This window comes from Chiloscyllium plagiosum, chromosome 41 (genome assembly GCF_004010195.1).
Source record: "Chiloscyllium plagiosum isolate BGI_BamShark_2017 chromosome 41, ASM401019v2, whole genome shotgun sequence".
NCBI classification, from domain to species: domain Eukaryota; kingdom Metazoa; phylum Chordata; class Chondrichthyes; order Orectolobiformes; family Hemiscylliidae; genus Chiloscyllium; species Chiloscyllium plagiosum.
Genome location: NC_057750.1, coordinates 10,400,564 through 10,407,889, shown reverse-complemented (window position 1 = coordinate 10,407,889; position 7,326 = coordinate 10,400,564). Strand labels below are relative to the sequence as shown.

The 7,326-nt window shown below is 45.8% G+C and overlaps 1 long non-coding RNA gene across 1 annotated transcript; it reads left to right on the top strand.

Moving 5' to 3' along the window:
• Nucleotides 1-1,976: 1,976 nt before the first annotated feature.
• Nucleotides 1,977-4,107, top strand: LOC122542839. The gene is made up of 3 exons (XR_006309873.1): nucleotides 1,977-2,048; nucleotides 2,377-2,435; nucleotides 2,793-4,107. It is a non-coding gene; the product is annotated as an uncharacterized LOC122542839 (long non-coding RNA).
• The last annotated feature ends 3,219 nt before the right edge of the window (nucleotides 4,108-7,326 follow it).

Here is a 7,326-nt window from a genome sequence, read left to right as displayed (position 1 = left end):
ATAAGCTAGAGGAGGGTGGGCGTGGGGAGAAAGTGCTCCCACCCCCACCCTCCTCTAGCTTATCTCTCCACGCTTCAGGCTCACTGCCTTTATTCCTAATGAAGGGCTTTTGCCCGAAACGTCGATTTCGAAGCTCCTTGGATGCTGCCTGAACTGCTGTGCTCTTCCAGCACCACTAATCCAGAATCTGGTTTCCAGCATCTGCAGTCATTATTTTTACCTCTATAGTCCAACAGGTTTAATTGGAAGCATGCTAGCTTTCGGAGCGTCTCTCCATCAGGTGATGAAGGAGCGTCGCTCCAAAAGCTAGTGTGCTTCCAACTAAACCTGTTGGACTATAACCTGGTGTTGTGTGATTTTTAATTTCCAGGGGGACATTCCAGCTCCCCCGGTGGCTTCACCGGGAGAATTCCCTCCAGTCTGGGAGAGGCCTGGAGGTTCTGTAAGGATTCTCTCCATTATCACATTTGTAGAGTCTTGGACAAACAACTTCGACAATGTGAACTGGGCAGCAGAATTCCTGGGGTGGATAGGTTGGGGGCTGGGGGGGGATGACTGACTGACTGAAACATGCTCAGTGACAGACACAGCATCTGGTTGAAACTGAATCGTAGAGCAGGCAGAGCTCAGAAGCTATCCTTCCCCTCTGCTGAGTAAACTGACCTCAGGTAAGGTGAAGCTGAACATGATTTAATTAGTGAAATGGTTCAGATAGAATTTCCCACTTTTGTTCCTCTTAATGCTTTGCACTCAAACACATACACATACACATGGGTAAAGCACCAGGGGTGAGGGACATGTGCAGAGACTAGAGAAACTGGGATTGTTCACCTTAAAGCTAAGGGAACATTTATCGACACGTTCCACATGATGAAGGGGTTTGTAATAGTTCACATTTCCACCTGGCTGGAGTGTCAGTAACCCATTGGCCCAAATTGAACATAATCAACAAAGACGTAGATGGAGAGATGAAGCGAATTTATTTTTGTGCAGTGACTTGTTAAGGAATGCACTGTCTGAAGCAGATCCAATAGGAACTGAAGGGAACCAGTTTCGACCAGATGCTGTGTCTGTCACTGAGCATGTTTCAGGCAATCGCCAGGAATTCTGCTGCCCAGTTCACATTGTCGAAGTTGTTTGTCCAAGACTCTACCAATGTGTGAATGGGGAGATTCGTTACAGAACCTTTGGGCCTCTCCCAGACTCGAGGGAATTCTCCCAGCAAAGCGACAGGGGGAGCTAGAATGTCCTCTGGAAGTAGCCTTTAAAGGTTGAGTAACTTTGACAAGATAAACGTTTGAAGTGGAAAAGTATTGTAGAACTGTCAGTAAAAGAGCAAAATAAGAAGGGACCGGGACTAATTGGAGAGCTCTTTCAAAGAGCTGGCATGGGGTCAATGCACCAAATGGCCTCTGTCTGTGTTGTGAGATGATAGGCCTGTACAATTGATGACCAAGGGGATTTAAAGATTATCAAGGATATGCAGAAATGTAGAGTTGAGGTTAAACTCAGATCAGCCACAATCTTATTGAACGGTGGAACAGACTCAATGGGCCGATTGGCCTACACTTTTCCTTATGTTTGTATTTATAGCTACTCTCAGTAATGGTGACCACGTTAAAGATCACCGATTATCATTTTTAACAACCCAATCCCTTAGGGTTGGAAATCAGCCACCCTTACCAGGGCTGGCTTATGCATGACTCCATACCCATTGCAATGGGTCAGGTCTTAACTGCCCTCTGAAATGGCTGATCAAGCCGAGTTCATTCAATGGCGAGTTGGGATGGGTAACAATTTTATTCCTGCTCCTCGGACGCTGCCTGAACTGCTGTGCTCTTCCAGCACCACTAGTCCAGAATCTGGTTTCCAGCACCTGCAGTCATTGTTTTTACCTGGGTAACAACAGCCAGCCTTGTCGGTAATGTCCACATCCTGTGGCTGAATAAAGTTTTTTAAAAACACTGCACATGTCCTGATGTTGTTTTCTCTTGTTTTCAGTGACAGTTGCTATCTTCATTGTTCCTTTGGTGTATCGGAAACACAAGGTACGTATTGGAGCTACCTCCTCCAGCTCAGCCTCCTGCCCTTTACCAAACGTGTATAACCCACAAAGACTGACATGTAGCAGGAGGTAAAGTTTGGCCTTAGTGCCATTAGGGCAACCATCGAGTTGCTGATTCCTTCCAATATCCCCTTGCTAGGCAGTATGTGTCTGTGTTTGCATATCTGTCTGTCTCTGTATCTGTGTTTGTACGTCTGTGTGTGTGTAAGTGATCTGTGCTGCATAAGGAGCTTTGGCTGTGTGATAAGAATGGCTTCCCCATCTCACTAACTTTCGTGACTCCTACTGATTCTCCCGTTTCTCTCCACCAGGTTCACATCAACCAGTACCTGGGGCTGGTGACAGGACAGATCAAGGAATTCACAGCAAAGTACACTTCTCTTTACTGGCTTCCGCGAATGTTCCCCACTATCCACCTATCCCACTTGCCCCCCACTAACCCCTCCTCCAGTAGCCTCCTTCTCCACTCACCCCCTCTCCTNACCCACAGACAACCCAGCCACTGACTGCCCCTCTCTCACTGACCCTCTCTCCTCCTCACCGTTCTTTCCTCCCGACCCATTTCCACTGTCCAAGAGACAAACGTGTTCGTTCACAAACCCCAGCCCCAGATGTTCTCCTGGCTGAGTCCATGCCAGTTAGACCTCTCCTGTCGGAAGCAGCGTTTTTTTTTTAACCAGAGGAATCTCCATCTCTCTTCAGTCGGTCTCTCTTTCTCTCTTTCCAGAATCCAGGCTAAGCTCCCAGGATCCAAACCCAAAGCCGAATGAGTGGACCCAAAGGTGAACCTGCAGCCACTGAGCAAACTCCCGGACCCAACAATGCAATTAATCTTTACAATCGAGAGTCTTAACCGCCCACAAATCAGAGCACAGGGATCGAACATTTTTTTTTAAAAGGCTGCATTTGCCCCTTGGCCCAAGGTTCAAGGGACTCCCCTTCTGATTAATTTATCTTTTAATGCAGGGCATGCTCCCAGCCCAGCCTGCTGGCCTGTTCACAACAGCGATACCTCATGGGAACCTGGATGAAGGTGGGAACACAGTTTTATGGGTGAATAAGATCAGAATTTAGACTGAGGGACCTTTGGGTCTGGAAGAGGGTGAAGGATGGGTATTGTAAGGAGGCCAGGGCTTGTGAGTGAAGGGGCCTAAGAGTTCAGAGGGGGAATTATACGGTGGAGGGATTAGATGAGGGCAGAGACAGGAGTTGTAGACAAAACAAAAGAACTAGGGCCTCTGCCATTCGATATAACTGTAGCTTATTTTCTACCTCAGCTCCACCTTCTCACCTGTCTCCCACCTCCCTCATTCTAAAAGATGCCTTATTTATATCAGATATTGCAGCATCCTTAACCCACTGCAGTAGAGTGTTAGGTGACATCTTTAGATAGAGAGTGGTTATAGAATGAGGGGCTCATACAGAAAGGGTTGAGGGTGTAGAGGTGAAAATCCTTCCTCACAATCACTGAGTCACCAAACCTGAAAATATCATTTACAACCAGCGGTTTGAAAGATTCAAGATTTACACAGAACCCTTCGCTCTGAAAATTTCTGATCCCTTTTATTTCTTTGATGGAAGTTGAGAGTCAGTGGCAAGATCAGCGTCAGTGGCTCATCCCAACTATGACGGTGACAACTGCTGTGGGGTCTGGAGTCACATGTAGGCCACACCAGGTAAGGATGGGCAGATTTCCTTCGCTAAAGGGACATGAGTGAACTGGATGGATTTTCACAACCATCAATAATTGCTCACTTAGGATAAGCTTTCAATTGGGCTTCAACCCTCACCCCCAGACACTCATTGTGTGCCTCTGGATCGCTAGTCCAGGGACGGTACCACTATGCTGGTCTCTCCCCTCCCCCCCTCCCCCTCCCCGCCAAGAGATTCATGATTCTGTATGGAAAACATTTGAGAGTGGGTTTAGCTGTGAAATCCTTCATGTCTGATGTCTTGTTGACTTGATCAAACTTAAAAAACAGCCATGTGGATGAGTCTACACAGACGCTGATCTTGCCACTGCAACTTCCATCAAAAAAATAAAAAGGATCAGATATTTTCAGAGCGAGGGGTTCTGTGTAAATCTTGAATCTTTCAAACCGCTGGTTGTAAATGATATTTCCAGGTTTGGTGACTCAGTGGTGGGCTGGAAACACCAGCCCTCAAAATGCAACAATTGTGAGAATGGGTGAAAAAGCATGTAGGTTTTTTTTAATGGTGCTCATCACATATGAACTTAAGCATCAAAAAGTATGATATACTAAAAAGGCTACAGCTGCATGCAATTCCCAATAATCTTTGTTCCTATTATTTAATTGTGGAATCCATGTTTAAAAGCCTATGTAAACAATGTGTTACTCTGTAATAGCATCCTTCCTCCAGTGGTGTCCCTGCGGCCCTGGCAGAAGGTCGGGCTTATAACAGGGGAGAGGTCCCAGCTGGGTGGCAGCGCCAAGGCCGGAGACAGTGGGCAGACTGTCCATTATATACCCCGACAGTGACATCCAGCAATCAGCCCAGAGTGTGGCAGGGCCAGATCATCCCTGTCTCCTGTTGTGCTGCCACCTACTGGTAAATATCATGCTCAACAATATCCCCTGAAAAACACAAGAGATAGGAATTACAATAGAAATATATCAGAAATGACTTTGCATGGGGGATCGAGTTACACTCCACAAGCTCTGGTCCTAAAAGCCCCATCTATATAACATCTGAGAACATAAACTGACATTGTACATATATTTCGTAGTTAAATAGTGATGTACTTCAGTATTCTGCATTTTAAAAAACTCATTCATAGGGTGAGGGTCGAGTGAAGAGTCAACCACAACAATGTGAACCTGGAGTCACATGTAGGCCAGACAAGGTAAGCATGGTAGTTTCCTCGCCTAAAGAATATAAGTGAGCCACAGGTTTTTTTGTTTTCCCTGACAATCAATTCACAATCATCATTTACCGCCTAATTCCAAAGTTTTACTGATTTCAAATTCCACCATCTCCCACAGCAGGATTCAAACCCAGGTCCCCCAGACATTACCCGGGTTTCTGGAGGCCGTCCGCTGCCTGGCTGCTTTCCAGTGTGGTCAGCCCTCCTGTGAGGAGACCAATCGCAGATGAGGTGACCCGTTCAGCAGAACACCTTGGTTCAGTGGGCAACCACGACCCAACCTGCTCTCACCTTGATCTTACCAACGAAAGTCAGTGCAAACTCAAGGAACAGGATGTATTTTTTTTCAGTTGGTTACTTCACAGCTTTCTGAACCCAACAATGGGATCAACATAATCTCCTCGTCGCCATTCTGTCTCCTTTGTGTGAAACTGGTTTCGTCTGTTTGCAGTTTTCAAAGACTGATCTAAGTAGTTCTTTTGTTGCCTTTATTATATTTCCACCCTGAGCTCTGCATGACTGACCTTTCCATTATTTAACCTCTCCTGTCTTTCATTTCATCACAGATCATTCCCTTGTAGCTGGCCTTTTCCTGAACTATGAAGCGTCAATTTGTCCCATTAGTACTCTGCTCTTTCAACATAATCGAGAGGTTAAAGCAGTTAAAAGATCCTTAGATAAGTACATGAATGTTTGAAGGGATATGGTCGAAGCGCAGGCAGGTGCGACTAGCTGAGTTTGAGATTATGGTCGGCATGTACTGGTTGGTCCAGCCTGTGCTGTACGACTCTTTGACTCTATTGTAAAGATACAAATTACTGAAAAGTTTTTTAAAAAGTATTGCTCTCAGGACTTTTGGCTTGTGTCCAGTTGCAGAATGTAACATAAAGAAAATTGACGCTTCGCAACAGGCAGGGCCAATTGAAAGAATTTTATGATCAATAGTCAGGCGGAAGGCGGTGACACAGTGATAATGCAGTTGGAGTGGGTTCAAATTTCACCACGGAGCAGGTGGAATTTAAATCCAAATCATAAATTAAACATGGTGACTATGAAACGATTGTCAATTTGTTGTAAAGCCATCTAATGCCCCTCAAGGGAAATCTGCTGTCCACACCTGGCCTGCCTTCATGTGACTCCAGTCTCCACAGCTATTTGGTTGGGTTTTATCTGCCTTCTGAAATGCCCAAGCGAGATAATTAAAGGGCACTTAGAGATGGGTAATAAATGCTGGCTTGGCCAGTGTCGCCCAGGTGAAAGAATAAAGGGGGAGGGAAATGATCTGCTCTGACATTTCTCTAGACTACTCCAGCGATCACAGTAATCCAAATGCTTTCTGTGAGCCAGTGAGTGCTGACACCCAGCACAGGAGACTGGCCCTTGGACTAAATCTCAACCATGATCTGACTGCTGAGGTGGCTCAGTTTAGTAATGCACTTACCTCTGCCAGCCGCAGTATCTGGGCATTACCACACCGAAGTTGCTACACGCAACTTTGTCACTGTGTTTCTGACAGTTCACAAGGTGCAAAGTGGGCCACCATGACGCGGTGGCAGTGTCCCTTATCTCTGGGTCAGAAGGCCCAAGTTCAAGAGGTGTGAAATAAGAATCTCTGAACAGGTTGATTAGAAAATCACTACAAGTTGAAATGTGCAGTGGGGTGCCCTGCAATGGTAAAAGTTGCTACATCAATGCATTTGTTTTTTCTATTTAGGAGATATTTTTCTCTGAATAAAATTGTGGCTAACAATATCTCACAGTGGCTCACAGGGAAGTTCAGTTTTTCTCTGATGGTTTTCAACCTCACTGCCTCTCACTGTCGACAGATCCTCGACATGTTATATCGTGTTAATTTGCAGCCGCTTCAGGAAAATAGGGCAAAGAGGAAATCTACAATTTTGAAAATCTCTGTCATTCTTGATCACAGTGGGATGTTGCTAGCCAGTTCACTGCTCTGTGCTCTATTCTTCAAGTCTGAATTTGTAAAAGAACCTATACCTGCATCTGAAACAGTGCAATAAAGGAGGCTTTCCTCAACCAACAGTGTGTGACTCGTACCTCAACACGAATACAAGATCAGAAAATATCTTCCTGTGAAGAGGGATGGTATGAGAGAGTGGGAGGGAGAGAGAGAAAGGGGAGAGAGAAGGGAGGGAAGGAGAGAAAAACAGACGTTGAATGAGAGGAAAGGACACAAGGAAGATGGAGGAAAAGGGGGTAGGAGAGAGGGAGTGATCAGAATGAGATACAGGGGGCAAGGGGACGGAGAAGGGAGGAATGAAGGAGACACAGGGAGAAAATGAGAGGGAGAGAAAGGGTGGGACAGAAAGTGATACAAAGTCAGGGACTTGAGGAGAGGGACAGGGAGAGAAGA